The sequence below is a fragment of the Dermacentor silvarum genome, chromosome 1, assembly GCF_013339745.2.
Source record: "Dermacentor silvarum isolate Dsil-2018 chromosome 1, BIME_Dsil_1.4, whole genome shotgun sequence".
Classification (NCBI taxonomy): domain Eukaryota; kingdom Metazoa; phylum Arthropoda; class Arachnida; order Ixodida; family Ixodidae; genus Dermacentor; species Dermacentor silvarum.
In genome coordinates, this window is record NC_051154.1 from 365,949,801 (window position 1) to 365,962,052 (window position 12,252).

Consider the following 12,252-nt stretch of genomic DNA (forward strand, 5'->3'; position numbering starts at 1 on the left):
AGCCAGCGACGTAATGTTACCAAGACCCTGGTCATCAAGCTGTTTTGCAATCTTAGAAGCAAGGTTATCAGCAAGGTTATCGAGTTTATCACTAAACAGTGATTCAAGTTGCTCAATTTTTTAGCAAGTTCAGCATTTGAAGGCTTGTTACAGTACAGGCCTTCAGCAATACGAGGAGCAACAAGTTTTAAGTGGTAGGCAGAGACATTATCTAGTCCTGGGCTAGTTTTTTTTCAGATTTAATATAGCAGAACAGACCTCATCGGCTGAGACAGGAAAAAGAAAGAAGGTATGATTGCAATGCTTTAACGGACATTAAGAGGCTGTCGGGCTCAAGGAAACAAGGAAACACTGGTGAGCAGCAGCCTCAGGTAGATACGCAAAATAGGACGAAAAATAAAAAAAGACAAACCTTCAGTAAAAAAGGCAGATATTTAAGAGGCGTCCTTATTCCTGCAACTGCTGCTCAGAAGTGGACCGAATGCCTCAGTGGTTCCTTTTTATATCCTCTTGAAGCCAGACGGCGCAGGCGCAGTGGAGCCTAAGGGGAGACGCAGTAAGGCAGCACATGCAGACAGGAAAGCAGCTACACGCGGAAGAATACTGCGCAAGACGATGACAGTGGGAATCACGTAGTCGTCAGCACCGGTCTGCAGTAGAAAAGGCAGATATTTAAGAGGCGTCCTTATTCCTGCAACTGCTGCTCAGAAGCTCAGAATCGCGGCTGGTAATCAAGAATAATAAAGATAATGAATATTATTTCGTATTACATTAGTTACCTCTAATTCAGATTAATGAATATTACAATCATCATCATCATCATCAGCCTATATTTTATGTCCACTGCAGGACGAAGGCCTCTCCCTGCGATCTCCAGTTACCCCTGTCTTGCGCTAGCGTATTCGAACTTGCGCCTGCAAATTTCCTAACTTCATCATCCCATCTGGTTTTCTGCCGACCTCAACTGCGCTTCCCTTCTCTTGATATCCATTCTGTAACCCTAATGGTCCACCGGTTATCCATCCTACGCATTACATGCCCTGCCCAGCTCCATTTCTTCCGCTTAATGTCAACTAGAATATCGGCTATCCCCGTTTGTTCTCTGATCCACACCGCTCTCTTCCTGTCTCTTAACGTTAGTGCTAAGATTTTTCGTTCCATCGATCTTTGTGCGGTCCTTAACTTGTTCTCGAGCTTCTTTGTTAACCTCCAAGTTTCTGCCCCATATGTTAGCACCGGTAGAATGCAATGATTGTACACTTTTCTTTTCAACGACAGTGGTAAGCTTCCAGTCAGGATTTGGTAATGCCTGCCGTATGCACTCCAACCCAATTTTATTCTTCTGTAAATTTCTTTCTCGTGATCAGGTTCCCCTGTGAGTAATGGACCTAGATAAACGCACTCCTTTACAGACTCTAGAGGCTGACTGGCGATCTTGAATTCTTGTTCCCTTGCCAGGCTATTGAACATTATCTTTGTCTTCTGCATATTCCTCTTCAACCCAATTCTTACACTTTCTCTATTAAGGTCCTCAATCATTTGTTCTAATTCGTCTCCATTGTTGCTGAATATTGCAATAATTGCGACTAATTAAGTTCACCGATTAGGTAATTGCAACAAGTCATTGCAGCGCTTGCACCACATTGCGTCATCCTCGACACAGTGAGCCATGATCGTAACTCGGCCAATCAATCAATCATTCGTTGCATGCATCAAAGGTATGTCGGAGCACTTCTGGTCATGTGACAGCGACGTTTGCACAGTTTCTGGGTTGGTATGGTGCAATGCGAGCGTATGTGTGCAAAATGAGCGACTGGAAATAGTCCTGTAATGAAGAAGAAGAGCACACGGACAAGGCCAGCCAGATCGACTGTTCAATGCCTGCAGTGCAACCAGTAGGCCAGCCGGATCGCCAGTGCTTAGCACGAGTGGGAGCCGTTCGCGCAACCAGCTGTTCCTGCTCTGCGTCACCTGCCTTTTCGATTACGAACACACGCTACCATCTGAACTGTTCAGTACACCCCTTCACAGTCCTTACACATTATCTACACTTTCTGCAGTAATTTTTTTGTCGAGTATCTTCGCCTAGGTGCCGTTGCGGTTCCCAATTTCAATACATGGGCGCTATGGGGAGCTTTTCCTCTAGAGTCGGTATATTAACTCCATGCCATCAGCGTGCCGCTTTCATTATTCTTACGAGTCTCCACATCGGCTAACCGCTGCACCGCACGGTCATTTTGGCAGCGTATGAAGCTCTCCTAAAGCGTGACGGAGAAGTTTCGTGACCAGTAAAAAAGGTAATATAGAACTGATATAAAGGAAAAGTCGCAAGTTCGCCTCAAAGGAGAAGCATCGATTGTGATAGCAAAATAGTGGACAGCTACATGAAGTAAGAATAGTAGTTATAGGCATACTAACTAAATTAACAAGCATGGTGTCACGCGTGCACAAGCAAACATGAACGCCTCTCACCTGATGACCGCGGAAACTCGCTGTCAAAACGTTGTAGTGAATAAGCTCGGCAATAGCAGCGATCGAATTGACCTTTGTCCCGCCGCTCGCATGAACGCGAACCGAGCCGCGTAAAGAACACAGGCAGGAAGGCCTCGGCCCTCGCCGCAGATCGCTTTCAAGATACAGCCGCCCGCGCAGAAGTGTGCGGCGTAGTACGCGGCCTCCCCCATCCCTACCCTGCCCCCAGAGCCTTGTGGACCGGTGGGCGCGCGCGCTTGGGCGGCGCGGAAGAAAACGCGCCCCTCCCCCTCCCTAGCCTCTCTCTGGAGCATTGCGCGCGACTGGAAGACGTCGCGCTTTCTTCCCGCTTCCCGCTCTTGCGTGCGCGCAACTGACCCCCGATCGTCAGCTCATCTTCGCACGCTTCCATTCGCACATAGAGAGTACGGCGCGCGGCAACGATTTTATCGCCCGTGGACTTTATACGCAACCTCACGGCGATGACGATGACGGCAGAAATGCGCCTGCGGCAGAATTGCTATCACAGTAATAAAGGAGGGGTAATCACCGAGCAAGAGTGTTACGTTGCTCTCGGAAGGAGCCCATATTACTGCATTTAGCAATCATTTGAAGCGTGTGTTTGTGCACGCCATCACTTCCAAATACACTAACACGTGACTGCCCAGAACGACTCCGTATCCAGAATTCGGCCTCCACTCGAGGCTCTTCCTTGTATCAAGCGTATGACGCACAGCAGCGTCCTTTAGCTGAAGAAGACGGTGCGCATCAATAACAGTTACTGGCGATTCCTATTGCAAGAAGTTGCTTAAAACACTCATTCACTCCTGGTCATTCGAGTAGACGGCGAGAGCTCCAGGTTGCAGTGTTTTCGCTCAAAAATCCGCGTGGAGACACTGCAGCCGAGAGGGGGCGCTCCCACCTGCTTTCTCAATGAGCTGCTGAGGGAGATATATAGAGACAACCAAGTACAAGTTGTATGTGGAGGTCGAAAAGGTAATGAAGTGGTGGGAATTGACCAAAGATGGTGGGAGGATGTACGCTGTCTCCATTGTTCACGCTTTATCTTAAGCGCTTAGAAAGACGACTGGAAAACACTCAATTAGGGTTTGATTTATCCTACATGTGTATTGGACAAATGGTGCAACAGAAGGTCGCTGGACTGATGTATGCAGATTGCACAGTGCTACGAGCGGACAAACCAAGCGATCTACAGACACCTGCGCATATCTGTGGCAACGCAGCGACAAAGCTAGACCTTAAGTTTAGCACAGAGAAATTGGGAATTATGATTTTTAATGAACGGATAAGGAATTACAGGGTGTCAATTTAACAAGTCATACCCATAGTCAAGCAACATAAGTACCCCCGCGTATACATAAACGAAGGAAAGACTAACTCAAGCACCCACCAAGATAATCTGAAAATAAAGGGGAAGCTGAATGCAGCAATAATGAAACACAGAGCACTGTGGGGCCACAATAAGTATGAGGTGGTGCGTGCAATCTGGTAAGGAGTGATGGTACCAACGCTAATCTTTGCAAATGCCGCTCTATGCTTAAAATTGAATATCCGTGTTGGAAGTTAACCAAAGATCAGTAGGGCGGTTGGCTTTGTGAGCCTACGGTAAAACCGCAAATGAGGCAGTGCAAGGTGACATGCGTACGGCCTCTTTTCAAGGCAGACAAGCACAGAGCAAAATTAGGTCTGAAGACAGACTCCGGAACATGGATGAAAATAAATGGGCGGATAAAGTGCACAAGTATCTGTACCTGAAAAGCGTGGACACAAAATGGAGGAAGAGGTCAAGAAAGTTGGCAGCCAAGTCCAGGGTAATTAAAACTGTAAATAGACAACGAGATGTCTTCAAGAAGAAAGTGAGAGAAATAGAGACAATGAATTGGATGCAAAGAATCAAAACAAAAAGGACCATGGAGGTTTACAAGAATGGGACAAAAGAAATTACAAGAAAAAATCTGTGCGATAACACAAAGTGACTTGCTATTTGAGGCTCGAATCGGTTGCCTAAGTACCAAAACATACCGGAGCGAATATTTGGAATATTCGAATATGTGTATGCTGCAGTAAGAATCCGCAGACCACTCAGCACATCCTAATGGAATGCAATGAGATTTACCCAGTGAGACCCGTAAGTAACGTACACCTTTCAGAAACGCTGGCGTTTAAAGTGGACGGAAGCATCAACCGGTCGGCATTCGAGATGAGCTAGAGACGCTTAGGGTATTGGTGGAAAAAAAGCAGGGAAGCGATCTATATGACCTGATTTGATCTCTTACAGTCGTAGGTAGCGGTACAAGGTAGACACTGAAAAAAAGCTTAATGAAATGTATACAAAAATGCAAGAAAAAGCATGTACAGCAAACCTGATAAAATCAAGCAGGCTAGGTGACTATTTGTCACCGCCGGGTTTTAAAGGGGATGCCACGCCGTGTTTTCGTTGCAGAGGGCCAAATACCTATCTGTGGCTTTATCAAGTGAAGCTTATTATTTGTTTCAGCGTCCCACAGGCGCTGCCAGTGGCCTCGCAGTTTCCTTCGCAAAAAAGGCATCAGATCTGGGGAGGGAATAGCAGCGGCAGGATTAATAGCTTGCGATGTAGTTGATGTGGCCAACTGGTCTGCGAGCACATTGCCCTCGATGAGTCTATGGCCAGGCACCCAGCATATAATGAAATGCTGGTTTGATATATACGATTTGCATAGAGTGGAATAGAACTCAGTGAGTACAGAATTTTTGTGTTTGCAGAGTGACAACAGGGCTTTCACGACGCTTAGGGAGTCTGTAAATACAATTGCTTTTTGAACTTTTGATTTCCTTATATGATGAACAACCGACAATAGTGCATGGGCCTCAGCCGTAAAGTTACTCGTTTCCTGGCGGAGTACACCGGATTCCGAGAAGGATGGGCCGACGGCTGCATAAGACACCCCGGTATGTGACTTGGAAGCGTCTGTGTAAAACTCTGTACACGAGTACTTGGACTGGAGTTCTAAGAAATGCATTTGAATGTGTGCTTCTGGAGCGTGTTTAGTGACCTCTACAAACGATGTGTCACATTATATGGGCTGCGACTGCCACGGCGGTAGCAACTTTGCTGGGGGCATGAGACGTTGTTCAAGGAATGGTACACCTACTTCTTTGCTGAGGCTCCGCACACGCAACGAGAAAGGCTCTCTCGCTGCCGGTCGATTCTGAAAGAGTGTGGTACTAGCCGTGTCATTTATGGTCGAATATGCCGGAAGTCCAGAGTTCGCCTTTACCTTTAGAAAATATGTGAAGCTGGAGTATGTCCTTTGTAGGTGGAGTGACCACTCATTTGCCCCTACGTAGAAGCTTGCCACAGGACTAGTCCTAAAAGCACCTGTGGCTAAGCGGATGCCTAGATGGTGCACGGGATCCAGCATCTTTAGCGCACTCGGCGTAGCAGACTGATACACTATAGCCCCGTAGTCTAAGCGTGTATGTATAAGGCTTCTATATAGGTTCAGGAGGCATTTCCTATCACTACCCCACGTTGTGTGCGACAAAAGTTTAAGAATGTTCATTGTCTTTAAGCATTTGTTCTTAAGATACTTTATCTGTGGGATGGATGTAAGCTTGGTGTCTAGTATTATGCCTAAAAATTTGTATTCGGTACTTACAGGTATCCGCTGCCCGTACAGTTCTCAGGATCAGCGTTCAATCCTCTGTTTCGTGTAAAAAGAACACGAGACCTTTTATTCGGGTTGAGCTTAAAGCCATTTTCATCAGCCCATTTGGAGACTTTGTTGAGACCGAGCTGAACCTGTCGTTCACAGATTGCCAGGTTGCATGACCGAAATCCTATGTGTACGTCATCTACGTATACCGAATGAAACATACTGCGTGGAATGAATGAATGCAAGAAATTCATCTTTACAATGAAAAGTGTACAACTAAGTACTCCACCCAGTGGAACCCCGGTTTCCTGAATAAATGGTCTGGACAGAGTACTGCCAATTCTCACTCGAAAAGTACGGTTAGACAGGTAGCTTTCTATAACACTAAGCATGCTTCCCCGAATACCAATCTCGGACAGATCCCGCAGTATTCCAAAACGCCACGTTGTGTCGTAAGCCCTTTCCATGTCGAGGAATACGGACAACAAAAATTGCTTATGGACAAAAGCGTTTCGGATATTTGCCTCGATACGTACTAGATGGTCGGTTGTTGACCGGCCTTCTCTAAAGCCACACTGATATGGATCGAGCAGTTTGTTTGATTCGAGGAAATGCAGGAGATGGCGGTTAATCATTTTTCGAATAGCTTACACAGGCAACTTGTGAGCGCTATTGGGCGATAGCTTGTCACTACAGAACGGTCCTTCCCCTGCTTCAGAACCGGAACAACAATTGCTTCTTTCCATGTAAAAGGAATGTACCCAGCAGCCCATATTTTAATTTAAAAGTGTGAGTAGAGCCATTTGGGTGTCTGTGTGGAGGTATTTGACCATATCGTAGACTACTTTGTCAGGACCCGGAGCAGAGCTCTGACATTTCTTTAAGGAGGCTCTTAATTCAGCAATGGTAAAAGGGCTATTGTAGGGTTCAATTCGTCTGCACTTATGATCTAATGGCATGCGTTCTATTTATTCCTTGTGTTTAAGAAATGAGCGTGTATAATTCATTGAGCTAGACACGTACTCGAAGTGCTCCCCGAGAGCGTTAGCTTGGTCTTTTAAGCTATTTCCATAGTCATTTACCAGAGGCAAAGAGTGGGTTGATTGCCCCCTAAGCTTTCTGAGTCCATTCCACACTTTTGTTTCCTGTGTATAGGAATTAATTCCTGAGACAAACTTCTCCCAGCTGGCCCTCTTTGCTTGTCGCCGCGTCCTTCGCCCCTGTGATTTAATCTGTTTAAATTCGATTAGGTATTCCGCTGTAGGACATTTCCGTAGTTTGCCCCAGGCTTTATTTTGTCTCCTTCGTGCCTGTCTGCAATCGTCATTCCACGAGGGAACCCGTCTTTTGGATGTAGTCCCATTTGTCTGCTGAATGAACTTCTCAGCTGCGTCAATGATAAAAGCGGTAAAATATGATACGGCATCATCTATACTAAAGTTACTTATAAAATCTTGTGCTAGGTAGGTGGATTCCTTAAAACATCTCCAATCAGCTGAGGCTAGTTTCCAGCGAGAGACATGTGGAGGGGAGTCACGTTGCGTTACCAAGTTTAGACTTACTGGGAAGTGGTCACTTCCATACGGATTTTTCATGACATGTCATTCTAAATCAGAGAAAAGGGATGCAGAGCCAATCGATAGGTCTATTGATGAGTATGAATTGTGATGGAGATTATAATAGGTTGGCTCCTTCTTATTGAAGAGGCACGCACCGGAGTTTAAAAGGAAGTTTTCTATGAGTCGACCTCGCGCGTCGCATCGCGAGTCGCCCTAGATCGTGTTGTGGGCGTTAAAATCACCCACGAGCATGTAAGGCTCGGGAAGCTGATCAATAAGGTTATGAAGGTCTGTTTTTCAAGATGATGGTTCGGGGGTATATAAAAAGAACATACTGTGACCAATTTGTTAAAAAGGATAGCCCGAACAGACACTGCCTCAAGGGGCGTCCGAAGAGCGACGTGTCGACAAGCTACAGATTTGTCGGCAACTATTGCTACACCACCGGAGGCGTTAGCCTCGTTACGGTCTTTTCGGAAGATGGTGTAATTATGAAGAAAGTTCGTGTTCATTGGTTTCAGAAGTGTCTCTTGAACACACAGCAACATTGGATTATGTTTGTGTAAGTTCTCTTATATCGTCGAGGTTGTGAATAAGTCCTCTAACATTCCATTGTAATATTTGTGTCTCCATAATGAAGAAAGTGTTTGTGCTGTGTGTTCAGAAGATGAATACTAGCTCACGGTGCCCTTTCCAGGCGCCGTGACGTCAGGTTTCTCTTTTCTGGAGCGGTCGAGAGATTCCCGCCGCTCCTTAGGCGCTGGCGGCGCTGTCTGGCCGGTTGCTGTGTCCATCGCCTCTTGCGAGGCACTGGACACGCGATCTTGCGAGCGGTTGGTGTGTCGTGACGGCCTCGTCTCGTGGGACGAGACCCTTCAGGCCACCAGCCGGGAGGTCGATGGCCCCTTGTTTTGAGATGGCGGAGCAGCACTAGCTGCAGCCGCCGAGGGGCGGATGGCGTCACCGCCGGCTCACTGTGTATGGTCCTGACAGCCGCCGGAGGCCGTTGTGGCGCTGCGCCCTGACGCGCCACTTCGACAAAGCTATTCTTCGGCAGGTAGGACACCCGCCTTCGCGCTTCTCTGAATGATATGTTCTCTTTGACTTTGATCGTTACTATTTCTTTCTCCTTCCAAGATGGACAGGACCGCGAATACGCGGCGCGCTCCCCATCACAATTCACACAGTGTGGCGAGTTCTCACAAGATTCAGATGGCTGTTTATCGGCACATTTGGCACAGGTTATTCGGCCTCGGCAGTTCTGAGAACTGTGGCCAAACGTCTGGCATTTGAAGCAGCGGAGGGGATTCGGGATATAGGGCCTGACTCGGATCTTTACATAGCCTGTCTCGATAATCTCTGGAAGTACACTTGAGCCGAATGTTAGGATTAGATGCTTGGTTTGAATCTCTTTACCATCACGCCTCATCTTAATTCTTTTCACATTGATAACATTCTGGTCACTCCACCCTCCAAAGTTCAGTCTCAGTTAGCTCCATTAGATCATCATCGGAGATGACACCACGAATGGTGTTCATAGAACGGTGTGGGGTGACACTCATTGGAATGGCCCCGAAAGACACAAGATTGGGTAGCTTTTCATATTGCAATTTATCACGGAGTTCAAGAAGTAGATCACCGCTTGCCAACTTGGAAACTTTGTAGCCTGGGCCAAAAGCCTCCATCAGTGATTTCACAACCAGAAAAGGTGAGATGATTCTTGCTGAGTTTTCTGCTTTCTCAGAATGTATAACATGAAATCTTGGGAAATTATCAACTTGGCGGCCAAAAAACTGAAAAACTTCTTCGGTGCGCCCTCGTTTATGAGGGCGATCAGGGAGTCGGGGGAATGACGAAAAAGCCATAAAGGTAACGATGATTTCGGCAGCTATGCCAGCCGCCCACCACCGAGCCCAACAGGGGGACGCTATAACACCCGAAGGAGATGCAGACGCCAGCTGTACATAGCCACTATAACCTAATATAATAGACCCAAGATTGGATAAATTACACCACGTTAACCCTTGCTGCCTGGAAAATTGGAAGTAAAACGAAGCGAAGACAAGACAGGAGAGATGGAAAGGGAGAGAGAGAAAGACGAAGCATGGAGAGAGAGAGAGACAGGAAAAGCCAACTACCAATTTCCCCCGTGTGGGTCAGTCCGGGGGTGCCGTCTACGTGAAGCCGAGGCCAAAGGGGTGTGTTGCCTCCGCTGAGGGGCCTTAAAAGTCCAAACACTCAGCATCGGCTCAACCCCCAGGATCCCCTTTTCCCCGGACACAGCTAAGCCGCGCATGGTTAGACGCGGGAGGGTCCAACCCTCGTGTGCTCGGGTACGTAGTGGCGCAACTCACCAAACGCCTGCTTGCGCAGACGCCCCTGCGGGAGAAATTCATTCCAAGTGATGGTGCTCACTGCCAAAAGAATAGTCACATCATTAAACAAAACGCCACCATTTCCGTAGATTCTATAGGAAAAGTCTGCAAAACACACATTCCCAGTAATAATGCCTTTACTATTTTAAGTTAAGGCAGCAAGCTGAGGGACACAGGTTTCAGCATCAGACGTGACTATTCGCAAGCCGTTCGGAATAAACGCCAGCAACTTCTGCAATTATCTCGATCGATTCAAAAACGAGGCGACTGCGTGCGCCTAACGTTCGACAAAGTGCATGTCAACAATGCTCACTTATGTGTGGGATGTCGCGGGTAGCCGTGCTGTGCCAGTTCGTCATCCCACCACAGAATGACCGGTGTCCACAGATAAGCCATCCTCTCCAGTGACTGTGTCACTTCCGCTTCATGTGTGTCCCACTTCAAAGAGTAATACCAATTTCCTGTTCACAAACATTAGACGTGTTCTTTCCAAAACTGTCGCCCTTCTTCGCTCGTGGCTGGACGATAGCATTCCGGATGATAACATTCTTCTCAGTGAATCTGAGTCTGAAAAAAAGGGGGTGGTGTCCTTATGGCCACAAAGAAACAATTATCTGCTGTTCTCCTGGCTGATTGCTACTTTCTTTGAATGTGTATGGATACGCTGTAAATTCGGAGTTACTCATGTTATTATTGGTGCTTTCTATACCCGCCGCCCAATATATGTCTGATGAATTTTCTGGTGAATTTCTCACAATACTCAGCGACCTACATGTGCATTTTCCTAACTCTATTTTCCTCGTGTTTGGCGAGTTTAATTTTCCAAGCATTGAATGGCCGACTCTTTGTGTTAATTCCAGTGATAAAGAAGCCCACACCTTCCTTCAATCCTGCTTAGAGTTTTCTCTTTCCCCGCAGGGGCGTCTGCGCGAGCAGACGTTTGGTGTGTTGCGACACCACGGACCCGAGCACATGGGGGTTGGACCCTCCCGCGTGTAGCCGTGCGCGGCTTAGCCGTGTCTGGGGAAAGGGGGATCCTGGGGGTTGAGCCGAGGCCGGGTGTTTGGACCTTTAAGGCCCCCCGGCGGAATCAACACACCTCTTCGGCCTCTGCTTCACATAGACGGCACCTCCAGACTGACCCACCTGGAGGAAATCGGCAGTCGCCTTTTCCTGTCCCCCTCTTCAATCTTTTGTCTTTCTCTCTCACTTTTCCATCTGTCCTGTCTTCTAGTCACTTCTTCTCACTTCCGAATTTCTGGGCGGCAAGGGTTAACCTGGTGTAGCTATCCAACCTTGGGTATTTTATATTAGGTTATAGCGGCGATGCATGGCTGGCGTCTGCAAGCATTCCATCCTTGTAGCGTCCCCTTGTTGGGCTCGGTGGTGGGTGGCTACCATCGCCGCCGAATTTAGCAATTTTATATGGCAAATCTATTTCCCCCACTTCCTGATCGCTCCCTGAAAAGGGGGCGCACCGATGACACTTTCAACTTTTTCATGAAACCCAAAGAAATATTTCCCAAGTACCATGTCATTCATAGCCAACACGAAACGAAGACAGTCTGTACTATATCTCCATTTGTCGTAGCAAAATGCCTGACAGAAGCAATCGGCCCAGGTTACAAGGTAACTAAGATGGGAAGCGGAGACCTCCTTCTGGAAGTGCGTGATAAACCCCAGTATAACAAATTGTCTAAACTTGTTGCATTTGGTGACATCCCCGTCTCAGTGGGCCCTCACAGGTCAATGAACACTGTACGTGGTGTCATCTCGGATGACGACCTTCTAGAACTCAGCGAAAGCGAGCTGTTGGATGGATGGCAAGACCAAAACGTAGTAAAGGTTCAAAGAATTAAGTTAAGGCGTGACGACAAGGAAATTCCCACAAAGCATGTAATTATTACGTTTGGAACAAGTGACCTTCCAGATTCAATCGAGACGGGATATTATAAGCTCCGTGTACGACCGTACATACCCAATCCGCGCCGATGCTTCAAGTGTCAGCGTTTTGGGCATGGGTCTCAGAGCTGCCGAGGGCGCGCTACTTGTGCAAAATGTGCTTCTAAAGAACACGCCTCAGATAACTGCACTTCCACAACCCATTGTGCCAACTGTGACGGAGACCACCCCGCCTATTCGCGATCGTGCCCGTCATGGAAGAAAGAAAAAGAAATATTACAACTC